This window comes from Ranitomeya imitator, chromosome 1 (genome assembly GCF_032444005.1).
Source record: "Ranitomeya imitator isolate aRanImi1 chromosome 1, aRanImi1.pri, whole genome shotgun sequence".
In the NCBI taxonomy this organism is placed as follows: Eukaryota; Metazoa; Chordata; class Amphibia; order Anura; family Dendrobatidae; genus Ranitomeya; species Ranitomeya imitator.
Genome location: NC_091282.1, coordinates 136,978,753 through 136,995,423, shown reverse-complemented (window position 1 = coordinate 136,995,423; position 16,671 = coordinate 136,978,753). Strand labels below are relative to the sequence as shown.

At 39.8% G+C, this 16,671-nt stretch overlaps 1 protein-coding gene across 1 annotated transcript in view; it reads left to right on the top strand.

The window, feature by feature from the left end:
• The window catches only part of HAPLN1 (hyaluronan and proteoglycan link protein 1), a 214,484-nt gene that overhangs the window by 57,429 nt on the left and 140,384 nt on the right, over positions 1-16,671 (top strand). The window lies entirely within an intron of this gene.

Here is a 16,671-nt window from a genome sequence, read left to right as displayed (position 1 = left end):
GCACTCCCACATTTTTCTCATGTGATTAATCTTGTATCCTAGGATGTGTTTGACAATCCATTGTATAATCTATATTCTTGCCAATTTATTATGTAACTCTATATTTCCTTTTGATCTTTGGGCTTTACAAAGGCCAGGCCCTGAAAATAAAGACCAGAGACTATTTGAACAGACAACGAGCAGTGTGTCTCTCTGATTATTGCTTCATTGCTTGGGTACCTAAGACACAAAACACCTGAGTAGGTTAGAAATCCCTTCTCTAACATACTCATCTTGACTTGAGGTCTCCATGTCTTTGCCAGTAGCTTCAGCTCCATAGTCTTCATATTCTACTTCATTTTCAACCAATCCAGACAACGGTGGTACAGGAACTGGCAAGGTACCATCTTGTGGAACTAGACTAATCGCAGATTCAAGTTCAGCATAATTAATCTTATGTTTGTTCTTTGTAGAAAAGCCATTCAGTGTGACAAAACAAAAGCAGCAGTCATCAGTATGATTTTTGGGTTCTCTACAAATCATAGGAACAGCAAACGGCATAGCCACTCTCCTCATATTCAACCAGTCACGAAGACCATTTGAACAACTTGAGCATAACATATGAGGGGCCCAGCTTTGGTCTTGATCATCAAGTGGACACTTAAAGTACATCTGGTACATCTTTTTAATATCACGAGTGATTAAATATACTTGGCCTTTTGGTGTAAAAGAAGCACACACATAGCAGAATCTGCTCAGATGATTGATACACTGTTGGGGCATTTTTCTCCTTTAAATCAGATCAAACCGTTCAGTTCAACGATAGTGACAAACTAAAAAAAAATGTGATGAGCCGACTGACTTTATGTAGATATTTCCTGAGAGATGACAGAGGCAGCTTGTATTTAGAACTGATTTTACTGGATGTAATCTGGTAGATAACTATATACAGTTGTGAGGTAAACAGGTCAGCATTTTCCTTATAGATGAACATTTGCAGACAGGCAGTTTCTCAGTGTGGTGTTGGCTGCTTTCAGATTCTCTCTCTGTGGAGACCCTCACTCAGTTACACCTCAGTGGCTGAGCTGTTTTCTTCCCTCTGAGTTGACTTGCCCTCCCAGAAATGCTGTGAAAATCCTCTCACAATGGTGGCTGTCCGCTGCCTTCCCTTCTATCACCCTGTGGCAGGGCTCAGATCCCTGTAGAGGCCTGTCTCCTGTCAGAGTCTCACATATCAGTCCTTGCTGCCAACACCATCTTTTTCTGACTGACTCAAATCTTACTGCCTCATAATAGTTGGCTCCTCCCCATATCATATGACTTTCCAAGAAGCAGTTATTGGTTGACTGCACTGTAAATACTCCTTCCTATAAAACTCACTAAAACTTTAACTGATGTTGACTCTGTAAGAAAATTCACTATTAATTAAGACAAGTAAAGAAATGGGAATAGCATAGGAAAAACCACATACATTGAAAATGCAGAAATAACGTAATAACAAAAACACTTCTATCTCAAAACTTTATGTGATAGAGCAAAACTAAGCATATTTTTGGAATCAGCACATCAAACTCCATAAAACAAACATATTACTTTTGCTGATGATTTTTTGTGTTGACCAGTGTTATCTGTAAAATCTTGACAAATCTCATACAGTAACAGCTTTGCTATACAATGCTTTATTTTTCTTAGATTAGTAAAAATATTTTTGCCACTTTTGATGCCATTTTGCTTTAGGAATACTTTACTGAATTGACACTTTGTGTATATGGAGACTGTCTGTGATTACATTGGAATTATCTTTTAAGATAAATTGGTTTCTGTCTGAAAATAATATTCATACATTGTATGACTCAACCACTTTTCAATTTTCATTTGTTTTCTGAATGACACATATAAAGCTCTAGTCCGTGAACATTTCATTTTTTTGAGCAGAATGGTTTTTCCAGAGAGAATTTCTGTTCTGTTGAACAGTTCTCCTTTATGACATTTGGAGGCAAAGGTGACTCAAATTTTGATGGAACAAACAGCTTTGGAATTTTAACGTGTCCATCTATAACAAGATGTTGTATGAGTCTGTTCTCATGTAGAAAACGCTTAATCTATGTTTAGCTATTTAAGAAAACTATTTTCAAGGTTCACTTTCTCAAAAAGAATCTTTCAATAATATAAAGTGAAAAAAATCAATTGAAAAATGAACTGAGTCTCATTGATAAACCATGTGGGTAAGGCCTCCTGCAGTGACAGCTTTTTCAGAATTTGTATGCCTTTGAAAGCACATTGTGTTTAAACTATTATTCTATAACTCTAAAAATGTAGTCGTAGTTTCCAAATGTAACACATGGAAAATGCCCCAGCTCAAAACAAGGAGCTCCGCACAATGCTTCTGTCTCCCTCTGCCTGTTTACTCTCCATGCTCTTCCCTTTTCTAAAGCTCTGTTCTCACTATAGAGTATCACCTTATGCCACATGACACTTGCTTGTCTGGAAAAAATGATTTGAGCTTATCTTTCAAAGTAGCTTATGAATTCAAGAGGCAGTGGGGAGAGAAACAGTGTCTGATAAGTGGAGAAGGAAATTTATTTATCTGATATGATATTTTACAGAAATTCTTGTATTTGCCTGTACTATTGATATTTGCAAAGTTTGCTGAAAGTACAGCTCCATTTTAGTTCCTGCATCAATGGTCATCTCCAAGTCATAGTATCCTTTAGAATCTCTGCTTATGGTGCAAAGTGTGGGAAAAGAGCGATTATTAATACGATTATTTTCTCCCTATACAAGTGGATTGTTGTTTCCAAATCCCCCATTTTCATGGTGCTGCCTACAATTATTTTTATGCCAGAGTAAATTATCAGATCAGACTAGGAACTTGGTCTATGCTCAGCTGATCGGTGGCATATATACACGCGCCTATACTCGGGAAAAGTTTACAAATGCTTGCCGATATCTTTAGAGTCATGTTTTAAGGCTTTGTCCACATCTAAGTTCGTGGTTTCTCTATAAGCCTTTGTCAAAGACTTTATCAAAATATCTAAAAAACATAGAGCAGACACCATAATAAAACCCAACAGAACCCATTATAAGTCAGTAGGGTATATCAGGTGCTGTTGTTTTCCATTATGTGTGGATCCATCACAAGACTGAATTCCATTTTTCCGCTGTTAAGATGGAACAGAAAAATGTTATTCTTAACCCAGATGTGAAATCAGATGCTTGAAGGGCTAGAAAAGATTCACCAGACAAAGCCTTTGTAGAATTATCCTACATGCATAATAGAAAGGCGAATATTTTTGCTTTTTGTCTAAATGATAGATTTCTCAACATGTGAAATTGTATTAGTCGGCCCAATTTACCTGTCTCCTTGCCCTGAAAACTTAACGACTTAATGTTTGTGCTCATACGCCAGGAAAACAAATATTCATTTAGAAAATAAAGATCTGAACATCCAACAAGTTTAGTTTATTTTTATCAGTAGATGGCCGCATTTACAGTACAGATTTGTATTACACATACAGATACGTGACCCATGACACGCCAGTTCTACAGCATCAAACTAATTTGCTGAGTTTAATACCAGCCTCCAAGCATTCACCTTTTTCACCTCTTTATGGCGTTAAAATGAACTTTTCCAGCAAAATGAAATGTGATGTTGACATTATCCGAGAAATGAAGGTGTACCTGCGCACATTGTCAGGCTCTCACTCTGTGCAGGAAAAGCTACAGATATTTTTTTCCGATGCAACTGTAAAGTCTATAAGGAAATCTAAACTGCAGTATGAACTCTAGAATATATTTCAGTCTATGGCATTATTATGTGATTATTTTTTAAGAACAGTAGAGTATTTTTAAACACAGCATGCTCCCAATATGGCATTTTTCCTATAGGCTTCTCTACAGGACTTAAAGGGGTGGTCGAAAGACAAAGCATTTTACTTCTAACTCCCTATATAGTCCCATATTCTAAACTATTTTCTTTTATTCGCGATTTAAAAATATATTGCTATTCCCTAACTATACCGTTTAACAGCTTTTGTATTTTTCTTCCTACTTCCTGTCTCATGATGATCTATTTGAGTATCACTAGTGCATGCAGAATTACTCAAAGGAGGCATCATCAAGGGGGTAAAGTCAGTGGTCACCGTGACAGCCTCTGCCCTCTTTGACACCACTTACTGACTCTGGTACTGGCTTATTACTGTTCATCTAGGCCAGTGTTTCCCAAACTCCAGTCCTCACGGACCCCACGTGTCATGTTTTCAGGATTTCCATAGTGTTGCACAGGTGAGACCATTCCTGATGCCTTGATGATACTTCCACTACTTGAGCAATACTAAGGAAATCCTGAGAACATGACCTGGGGTTCGTGAGGACTGGAGTTTGGGAAACACTGATCTAGGCAGACGTCTGACTAGACACCACGCTCATCACACAGGGCACTGAGGAAGACTGAGCATGGGGGAGACACTGCACAAGGGAGACACTAAGGGACAGAGAAGGACCTAGCCCCTTAAACGAGTATCACTGATGATGCTTCATTTCATGGAGGGGGCAGAGGCTGTGAAAGTGACTGCAGCCTCTCCCCACTGATGGCACTTCATGTGAGTATCCCACCATGCACTGGTTATACTCAAGCAAGTCGTTATCATACATCAAGTAGAAAAAGATACACAACCAATTAGATAGTGTAGTTAGGGAGTAGTAGGGCATTTTTAAGGCAAGTATATTAGAAAATAGCTTAAATTATGGGACTAATTAAGTAAGTAGTTAATATAAAAATGTTTTGCCTTCAAACCATCCTTTTAAGCTTCTAAAAAGGAATCTGTCAGCAGGATTGCACCCCCAAAACTATTTATATGTGCACTTGACTCTTTCAAAGAAAAGTCCACCAATATCTTTACATGGCCAGTCTGTTCATCCATTACTGAGAAATCAGCATATGAATTGATATGCAAATGAGGTTGAAGAGTTATTTGTAAATCTGAAGCCTATGTCACTCCAGCTCTCTTCCTCTTCCAGCACCACCTCCTGCTCTTCATGAATCAGGAATGTCTGACTCCAACATGCCCTCTCATCAAGGTGGGTGAGAATGTTGTCGGACTTGATGAATCAGAGTCTATAGCTATATGGATAATATTCTATACCAGCTATTTGCAGGGTTGCCAACTTGATTTTTTGTGTATAGCTTATCAAAAAATCACAGCCAACATTTCTTTTCGACACATTGGAAAACCATAGTATATCAATACGTTTTTTTAATGATTTATGTCCAAATTACATAATTATGATTTAAAAACAATTATTTTTGCAATTTCGTGTCATTAAACATTTTTCACTGTTTACCTATGATAATCTTTGTATTACACTATCTATTGCTGGCTGTAGAACGAGCTAATGGAACTGGTCACATTATTAGTGATGAGCGAATATATTTGGCACTATTCGTTACTCGCACGAATAGTACAGTATTCAGGCTATTCGTTACTCGGCGAGTAATTTGCTATTCACGTTGGTATATTCAAGTGACTCGCCCTGCATGTTTGGCGCTTTATTTGCAGCCAATGAACATGCTGGGCTTGCTTGCCAATCACAGTTATGCCGGCACCATCTTTGATGTGGCATTTCTGTGATTAGCTGCCTGAACACCAGATGTTTGTTGCACTGTCATGTGCATGACAGCGTGGCAAACACAGCTTCTGATCAGTAGTAAAACCATCCCCATCAGTCAGATAACTGCGGTTCCTTTGCAGCATGAAGCTGTGATCAGAGGTATAAAGTTCACCTCCAGTCACTGGTGTCAGCTGATGGGACTGCAGCTCATATCAGCCAACGCCTGCTGCCGCTAATAACAGTGAGAGCAGGAGCGGCTGATGGGAGTATTCATCAGCCAGCTCCTGCTCTGTCAATTAATAATTAAAAAAAAACACCTGTGTGCGTTCCCTCGTATTTTTGATAACCAGCCAGGTAAAACTCACAGCTTAGGGCTGCCAAGCTGTCAGCTTCATCAAGTCTGGTTATCAAGAATAGAGGAGTCCCCACGCTGTATTTTTTAATTATTTAAATAAATAATTAAAAACATCGGTGTGGGGTCCCCCCCATTTTTGACATTTTTATTATCAGGTTGATAAGGGGCCATGGATATTGAACCCCCCCCCAGCCTAAAAATAGCAGCACGCAGCCCTACAGACAAGCCGCATCTATTCGATGCACCAATTTAGGTGCTTTTCCCGTCTCTTCCCAATTGCCCTGTAGTGTTGGCAAGTGGGTTTCATATTTGTGGGGTTGACGTCACCTTTGTATTATCAGGTGACATCATGCCTATGGCTTACTAATGGAGAGGCAGCTATAAGACATCTATCCATTACTAAAATCCACGATAGTAGAAGAAAGAATGGGATAGCACTCACCGATCTTCAAAAGTCTGTATAAAGGTTTGGACTTTTGAAGATCGGTGAGTGCTATCCCATTCTTTCTTCTATTATCGTCTCAATAAAATATCATGGCCGGTAGAGTGAGGACAGGAGTGTGCGATAGCAGGTGCAGATGACGGCCGTTTCATCCTATACTAGCGCTTCCACGGATCAATGAGTAAGAGGATATGATGAGTGGAGAAATACCCCGGCCACAGCATACTTCTCCCCCAAGTTCCTCCTCCCACCATTCCACAAAATACATTATAATCATTAAAACCAAGCATAATATTAAAAACATCCATTTTACAAAGTACATGAGTGGTAACGTCGTTCATTTTTACACAAATCCGCAGTTCACCTTTCAATCGAAGGACCGCTTACAGGAAAGTATTCTAAATCCTACGACGATTCAAGAAACATTATACTCTTTAGCGAGAATACCTTCACTAGAAAATAACAACATCTATAGGAAGACTGACATATCTATTCTATCATTAAATCCCACGGGACCCAGTGCGCATGATCCATCTTGCTTCATGTCTAAGCAATAGATTATGTAGGTTCCCCCTCCTATCGGCAAGATGACTTTTTCAATACCCGCAAATGTGAGTATATTGGGATCCCCTCCATGTTTTTCCCTAATATGATTGATTAACCTGGGAACTCCTTTTCCTGATGAATTAGACTTACAGCATTCCCTAAACCTTACGTATAAGGGACGTATAGTTTTCCCTAAGTAATAGTATCTACATGGACAGAAAATTACGTACACCACATGGTTCGTTTTGCATGTTATAAACTCTGAGACGGAGTGATCTACCGCCCCCATGTGTAAAACTCGGTCTGTTACATGCTGTCTGCAGAACGGGCAGTGGCCACATTTATGATTCCCCTTAGGGACTCCCCCACTTAGCCAATTCGTACTTTCTCTCTTAATGCGGTTTTGGACTAATTTGTCCCTCAACCTGGTACTGCGTCTGCATGAAATTAGAGGGCCTCTGGCGACAATATCCGTTATCTCTTTATCTCTCTCCAAAATATGCCAATTTTTTCTAATGGAAGAGCGTATTTGTTGATCCCTCATGCTGTATTGAAAACAAAAGGTGAACCTCCTCCCTTTATTACCGAAATCTGATCCCCCAATCTGTTTTTTCTACTAAATGTACCTTCAATTACTTTATCCAATGTTGTCCGTAATAAATATGTCTCTGGATATCCTTTTTGTCTGAACCTCTGATTCAGTTCAGCTGACTGTCTTGGAAAACCCTCATGTGTGTTGTTCACTCTTCGTGCCCTTAAGAACTGACTATATGGCAAAGATTGTTTGGTGTACGTCGGATGAAAACTATTATTGAATTGGTTGCATCATTGAATTGGTTGCTGTAGGTTTTCGATACAATGAAGTACATACTGATCCATCTATTATCTCTACCAAGACATCCAGAAACTCTAATCGTTGTCCAGCATATACAGATGTGAATGACATATTCATCGTATTGTGCAATTGAGGTATTGCACAAACATGTTGAAGGATTCTATGGGACCGTCCCATATGATGAATATGTCATTGACATATCTCAAATACTGTTTGATCTGTTTCAAAAATATGTTCTCCTTAGAATAAACAAACTTTTCTTCAAAAAATCCTAAGAACAAATTAGCTAGAGTACATGCTGCCAGAGTCCCCATCGCAGTACCAACCTCTTGTAGGTACCACACGTCCATGAACATGAATGCATTATGAGTCAAGACAAAATTTAGTCCCTCACAGATTAAATCAATTAAATTCTGATTTTTATCAGTAGTATTCAAAATATGTCTAGCAACTTCCACCCCCATTCTTTGGAGAATTTTCCTGTATAGATTCTCGACGTCAACCGATGCTAACGAAAAACCTGGTTGCCATACAAAATTCTGCATATTCGTTAGAAAGGCATTAGTGTCCTTAATGTTTGATGGAATATGCTTAAGTAGCGGACGTAATAAACAATCAATGTACCAGGACAGGGGCTCAGTGAGCGACCCTATCCCAGACACTATCGGACATTTTATTCTAAGTACATTCTTTCAAAGTGCCTTTCAGTGCATCATAGCTGTTAGACATGGCAGGAGACAGGTAAGACATTTAAAGAAACCTATTTCCAGAACATTTGGATTGCAACAAATATTCACCATATGCATTTGTATAATTTATCTCCTAGTTGCTGCATTCACTCACATTCACCATTCTTGCACTAACTCTTTACACTCCATCTTTATCAGTCCTCTCCTCTCCTATGTATAGCACTCCCGCTCTTTTCACATTGCTAAACCGCACAGATCCATTCAGTCCTACCATTCAACACAAGAGACGCTCTCACAAATCAACCATCTGCACACTCTTTCTATCCTCCATCTCCTAGTCACAGGAGATATATCTCCCAACTCTGGCCACTCATTTTATAGTAAGTCAAACCCCTTACCTATTATACTCAGAAACCCCTCAAAACTCATTAATATTCCCTGCATGCCTTCTGTCTCTTATCAGTGTGTCCTTTGGATTTCTTGTTCAGTGTGTAATAATCTCTCCTTCATCCATGACTTCTTCCTTTCCGATTATCTTAAACTTCTGGCTCTTAATGAAACCTGGATCCAGCAGTCAGGCACCACCACTGCTGCTGCTCTTTCATATGGTGGACTACATTTCTCTCATACCCCAAAATCGGACAACAGACCAGGTGGAGGCTTTGGTCTGCTCCTATCACCTAAATGTACCTTTCAGGTTATCCCCCAACTACCCTCACTTATCTTCCCTTTTGAGGTTCATGCTTTCAGACTCTACATCCTCTTCTCCATGTGAGTGGTGGTTGTGTATCGTGCTCCGAGCCCTTCCCGTCAGTTCCTGGATCACTTTGCCACCTGGCTTCCTCATTTTCTTTCCTGTGACATCCTCACCCTCATCATGGGAGATTTTAATATCCCCATTGCTTTTCCCCTCTCCCCATCTGCCACTCACCTTTTATCTGTAACCTCTTTCTTCAGGCCTTTCACAGCTTACTAACTCTCCTATGCATGAAGACGGAAACTCCCTCGACTTGGTCTTCTCCTGGGTTTGCTCAGTGTATGATTTTACCAACTCCTCTCTCCCACTCTCTGACCACAACCTTCTTTCATTCTCTGTCAAGAACTGTCATCCTGCTCAGGACACCCCCACTTTCTACACTTATTCAAATATATGTGCCATTAGCACCCAGAAACTTATGAAGAATTTGCAGTCATCATTGGCCCCAATCTCCTCCCTCTCATGTCCTGATTCTGCACTGAAACATTATAAAGAAACACTGCAAAGTGCCCTGGATGAAGCAGTACCTTCCATACATAGAACAACTCGGCACTGATGGTGACAACCCTGGCACATGCTGCAAACACGTCATCTACAGCGGTGCTCCAGGTGCGCTGAAGGTCTGTGGAGAAAATCCAATCTGCCCCAAGATTTCATCCCTTATAAGTTTATGCTTAAAACATACAACTCTGCCCTTCACCTCCCCAAACAAACCTATTTTAACACCCTCATCACCTCATTATCCAATAATCCTAAACATCTCTTTGACACTTTTCATTTCCTACTCAACCCAAGAGTGCAGGCCCAAACCAAGGATCTCAGCACTGACGATCTGGCAAATTATTTCAAAGAAAACATTGACCATATCCGACAGTGAATTTTCTCCAAATCCCCTCATACCATGCACTGTCATCCCTCCCCCACTGCATCTAGCTCACTCTCTGACTTTGAACCAGTCACGGAAGAAGAAGTGATCAGGCTGCTTGCATTTTCTCGCCCTACTACTTGCACCAGTGACTCTATTCTGTCTCATCTCCTCCAGGCCCTTTCTCCTGCTGTCACCACTCACGTAACAAAAATATTCAACCACTCTCTCTCTTCCTTTATCTTTCACTCCTCATTTAAACATGCCATCATACATTCATTACTTAAGAACGCTTGGTCCACTCCTGTCTAATCTGCTATCTCTCAGATCACTCTCTTGAACTTCTTCAATCTGGTTTCTGCTCTTACACTCTACTGAAACTGCCCTCATTAAAGTCTCTAATGATCTACTAACAGCTAAATGTAATGGTCACTACTCCATGCTAATTCTGCTGGATCTCTCTGCAGCATTCAACAATTCAGAAACAAACAAAAAATGGAGTTCCATACAATATGGTAAAATCAGATGAAAAATACTTTATTGCACATAATGAAAGAAAAATTACACAAAAAATATGTAGACTAGAATACACACAAGGAAAAAGACCCTAGTAAAAAGCACATGAGTCCAAGGCATCAAAAGATATATATATATATATATATATATATATATATACTAGATGGTGGCCCGATTCTAACGCATCGGGTATTCTAGAATATGCATGTCCACGTAGTATATTGCACAGCCCACGTAATATATTGCCCAGTCACATAGTTTATTGTCCAGCCACGTAGTATATTGCCCAGCGACGTAGTATATTGCCCAGCGATGTAGCATATTGCCCAGTCACGTAGTATATTGCCCAGCCACGTAGTATATTGCCCAGTCACATAGTATATTGCCCAGCCACGTAGTATATTGCCCAGCCACGTAGTATATTGCCCAGTCACGTAGTATGTTGCCCAGTCACGTAGTATATTGCTCAGCCACGTAGTATATTGCCCAGCCACATAGTATATAGTAGAGCCACGTTTTTCTGTATATTGCCCAGCCACGTAGTATATTGCCCAGCGACAGAGTATATTGCCAGCCACATAGTATATTGCCCAGTCACGTAGTATATTGCCCAGCCACGTAGTATATTGCCCAGCCACGTGGTATATTGCCTAGTCACATAGTATATTGCACAGCGACGGAGTATACTGCACAGACCCACGTAGTATAGAGACTTAAAAAAAATAAACATATACTCACCTTCTGAAGGCCCGTTGAAGTCCTGCTATACTCACCATCCGTCGCCTTTCCGCTCCTCGCCACGCTCCCGGGACCGCTCCATTACAAGCAGCAGCTTCCGGTCCCAGGGCTGGTGTGAGCAGGACCTATGATGACGTCGCGGTCACATGACCGTGACGTCACAGCAGGTCCTTGTCGCACACCAGACCTGGGACCGGAAGCTGCCGCTTGCAATGGAGCGGTCCCGGAAGCGTGGCGAGGAGCGGGAAAGGCGGCGGATGGTGAGTATAGCAGGTTTTTTGTTTTTTTATTATTTTTAAAATTACATATTTTTACTCTTGATGCCGCACAGGCAGCATCAATAGTAAATAGTTGGGGACACACAGGGTTAATAGCAGCGGTAACGGAGTGCGTTACACCGCGGGCCGTTACTGCTGCCATTAACCCTGTGTGAGCGATGAGTGGAGGGGATTATGGAGCGGGTGCCAGGCAGTGAGTGCAGGGGAGTAGGGGAGGGACTAATCAGACTGTGGCCGTCACTGATTGGTTGCGGCAGCCATGACAGGCAGCTCCCGAGACCAATCAGCGAAAGAATAACCGTGACAGAAGGACAGACAGACAGACGGAAGTGACCCTTAGACAATTATATAGTAGATATATATATATATATATATATATATATTGATAATAAATATCATCATGGTATTAATACAAGGCACTAATCATTTATGCAATTAAATATGATGTCAGCCACATGCATTAATGACAGATTTAAATTTTGTATAATCCTATGGTATAAACCAACATACAATGAAACTGCATGGTTCATAATAGATTTCCAAGCTGCCATAGTGACAGTGTACCGCCCTCAAGAGGAAAAGACAAAGTGCCTTTAATAGCAAAGTTGCTTACCCATGAAAAGTCACTTAATGCCTGGGACCCCGGTCCAACCCCCTCAATGTAGATCACCAGCTCCTCTTTACTATGCACCATTTTATTGGTCTCAAATATACTACTCTCTCTTGGTTCTCATCCTACCTCTCTGGCCGTTCCTTCACAGTATATTTTCCTGGCTCCTCTTCATCTTATCTTCCCCTTACTGTCAGGGTTGCTCAAGGATCAGTCCTAGGCCAACTCATTTTCTTCTTATAGACCACTACCCCTATTGGATAAAACATCAGTAGATTAGGTTTTCAGTATCATCTCTATGCTGATGACACCCAATTATACGCATCGTTTCCTGACATCACCAGTACAGTACTACTGAATAATAAGTAATTGTCTTTCCTCTGTCTCTAATATTTTGTCCTCCCTCTATTTTAATCTGAATTTGTCAAAAAACTGAACTCCTTGTGTTCCCTCCCTCCACTAACCTATATGTGCCCGATATTGGGATTTCCGTGAGTGGCTCTACCATAACTCCCCTGCAACATGCCCACTGTCTTGGGGTCATATTTGACTCAGATTTTTCATTTACCCCCTAAATCTGATGAGTCGCTTGCTCATATCACCTTCACCTCAAAAACATCTCTAGAATTAAATCTTTTCTTAACTTTGACTCTGCAAAAACTCTTACTATTGCTGTTTTTCATGCTTGTCTGGACTATTGCAACTCTCTACTCCCTCTCTCTTGCTAAACTCTCCCCTCTCCAATCCATCCTGAATGCAGCAGCCAGGATTATATTCTCTTCCAACCGCTACACTCATGCCTCAACCCTGTTGTGCCAGTCATTGGTTGCCCATCTGCTACAGAGTCCAATATAAACTTATCACTCTTACCCCCAAAATGCTCCATAGTTCAGCACCACCCTACATCTCCTTCCTCGTTTCAGTCTACCACCCAACCTGTGCCATCCATTCTGCTAATGACCTAAGAGTAACCTCTTCAATAATCTGAAAACCCCACTCCTGTCTCCAAGACTTTTCGCATGCTGTGCCAATTCTCTGGAATGCACTATCCAGGACAATTTAATTCCCAATACCCACAGTTTTAAGTGTGGCCTAAAAATGCATTTCTTTAGACTGGCCTATAGCCCCACCTCACTTATCTAATCATCCCCATTTTTCCCATACTAAATTTTCTTCCAATTCAGGACCCTCATAGCATCTGTTCACACACCCTCCATGCACTTAAAAGCCCTCTGTATTCTGTGTCTGTACTTTTACAGATACTGTCTGGTAACCGGTTCATGCAGCGTTATGTGAATACACTATTTAATATATTGATGACTGGACTGTACAATATAAGCACTTTCTACCATTTACCTTTCGTGTCTTCCCTATTTGCTCATAGATTGTAGGCTTGTGAGCAGGGCACTCACTCCTTTTGGTACCTGAGTTATGCTTATTCTATAGTCTTTATTGTCTGTACAATTCTCCTCTAAAATGTAAAGTGCTATGGAATAAATTGGCACTACGTTGTAGAAATACAAAATATTATTATTATTTTAAATTTTTTGAGTTATGCAGTATTTCTGTGAAATTTTGGGTGAAGCATGTATTGTTTAATGCATTTAATAGTGTTTGTCTACCAGGTAGCTTGTAGGTGCAATTTTGTATGGTAGGTTTTCACTGTATATTTACTGGGAGACTCTGTGGTTTGAAGATGTTTTATATATTATTTATTACATTGAAGAGATAAAAGTCCTTACGATCCTGTAAGTAGAGGAAGTTCCAATTTTTTCCACCTGTTTATTTACATATATACGTTTAGGTCTATATAAACTATACATATAGGATATACAGTATATCCAGATGTCCACATCCTGCATATTCTGTCCATGCAGACATGATAATGAACTATGTGCTGTACAATGCACTTCATACAGATTCTAATTGTTCCCAAAAAGGTTTGTAAGCTCTACATTCAGCACTAAATCAATATAAGGGCACAGCATTCATTTTTGGGGTCTAGATTTAAACATTTTTTAGGTCTGCGGTATACATTAATTTAGCATGTGGTTTGGTTGGTCTGTCATAATTGTAGGGTAATTTTCGAATAACTTTGCAAATGCAGTCGTTCACAAGTTATACATTTTGCGAAATGCCTTGTGTCATTACACTGAAAATTACAGAAGATTTTTTTAATCTATACTGCATAAACTGTGGTTCATATTTACTTTTTGACTTTTTTCATAAACATGAATATATAAGTAAAATATATTGCGATGACACAGGGCCATTAATTTAATTCCGATTTCTCATTATAATTTCTAGCCCGCTTAAAATATTAGTTAATGGTGGTGAAAACGTATGCAAAGTTAACCAAAATAGTAGCAATATTCCATGATTAACCACTTTACCCCTCAAGGTGGTTTGTACGTTAATGACCAGGCCAATATTTACTATTCTCACCACTGTCACTTTATCAGGTAATAACATTGGAACGCTTCAATAGATCCCACTGATTCTGAGAATGTTTTTCTGACATATTGTGCTTCATGATGGTGGTAAAATGTGTTCAATATTTCCTTAGGATAGGTCATCAATGTCTGATTGGTGGGGGTGCTACACTCGGCACCCCTGCTAATCAATTGTTCTTGTTGTCAGTGACTGCTGGAACTGCTCAGTTGCGGAGCTGCCAAGTGTCACACACCCACCAATTAGATATTGATAATCTATCCTACGGTTATGCCATCAATGTTAAAGACCCAGGCAACCCCTTTAATAGCATATTGTATGAAAGGTTGCTTTGGCAATTACTATATATGTTATAGGGTGTGCAGCAGGTCACCTGTTTAATTTTTTTCTGTATGGAATTACTGTATCAGCTACACTATTCAATACAAAGTCATACTGGAAAAACACATACAGCATAGGTACTGATTTATTATTCATTTTCTTCCTGTTTTCTGGAGTAAAAAAGGTTCTAATAGTGACTTCTTTATTTGCACCTTATTCATTATTTCATTTTCATATCTATGCAGGGTAACTGTACAAGATTTCATCTTTTTTTTTGTTCTTCATTATGAACATGGCATTGGTTTAAGCCTATTTCCTCATTTATGACTTTTTGAAGAGTCACAAGAATTTTAACGCAATTCTGTTTCCTTACCTTAGTGGAGGTGCAAAATTATTTTTTGCACGGTTATGCATCACTTCCAAACTTAAAATGGTTCTTTAAAGCATACGAGCCCAAAAATATAATCATCTTTTAATTTGCACGAATTTATCAACATTATGCACCTTTTGATTGAATTTGATGCAAAATCCTCTAGCACAAAAACAAAGACAAGACAAAAAAAAAATGCAAATCATTAATCAAGCCCATTGGGATACTTTTTACAATGGCACCCTATTCGGAGAAATTCACAGTTTGCCAATATTGTGGCATAAAGACTCGGAAGGACACGTAAATGCTCCCAAAGTAATTCTCCAATGGAGGGCTCAATCTTGGTATATTAGAACTTATAGGGGTTACCTCTGTGAAAGCAAGTTGTCTCCTATCCACAGGATAGGAGATAACTTGTTGATTGGTGGAAATCTGACTACTGAGACCCTCACTGATTAGCAGAATGGGGCACTTTTATACCCTTTAGAACAGGGGTGACAAATCTTTTTTCTGCCAAGGGCCATTTGGAGATTTATACCATCCTTCAGAGGGCGTACAAACTCCGCCCGCAAAGTACATCCTGACTGTGGCACTGGTTTCAGGATGTAATCTTTCATTGCATGCCCTTCAGTGTTCAGTAGTGAACACTGCATGTGTGTGCTAACAAAGCAAGAAGAAATTTATGAGCTTGTGATAATCAAAATCCAGCTCCTTGCCCAAGAATGCGGTCCCTGAGAATCTGCTCAGGGGCCTGATAAAAGGTCATTGAGGGCCGTATATGGCCCTGGGGTCTGAGGTTCCCCACCCCTGCTTTAGAATGACTCGTGTCAAACCTCTAATCCATTTTATCCCTATGGAGCTGTCAAGTGCTACACTTTGCTTTTTCTGGTGGCTTCATGGAGAATAAATAGAATGGCGCTTGGGCATCTGATCTGTCATTCCATATTGTAATGGGGATAAAAGTGTTCTGTTGGAGATAAAAATTCCCCATTCTCCTAGTGGGTGTGTATCCCAGCAGTCGGACCATGACTGATCAGCAAGATATAACCTATTAGCATTGATAGCAAGTGATGTTTTCGCAGGATAATCCGTTTAGCATGTAGATAATTGCATAAAAAATCTGATTCATCTCTACTCACCCCAAAGATTAAATAAAATGTTCTAAATACTGTAATTCTGTGAACATTTTTCTTTTCTTTGATACAAAAGTTTTTCTATGTCATATGCATGTAAACAAAGTAAAAATTAGATTACACCTTTTGGTATCTCAAGAGCTGATAAATCCTTTCTGTCATAAATAAAGGGAATA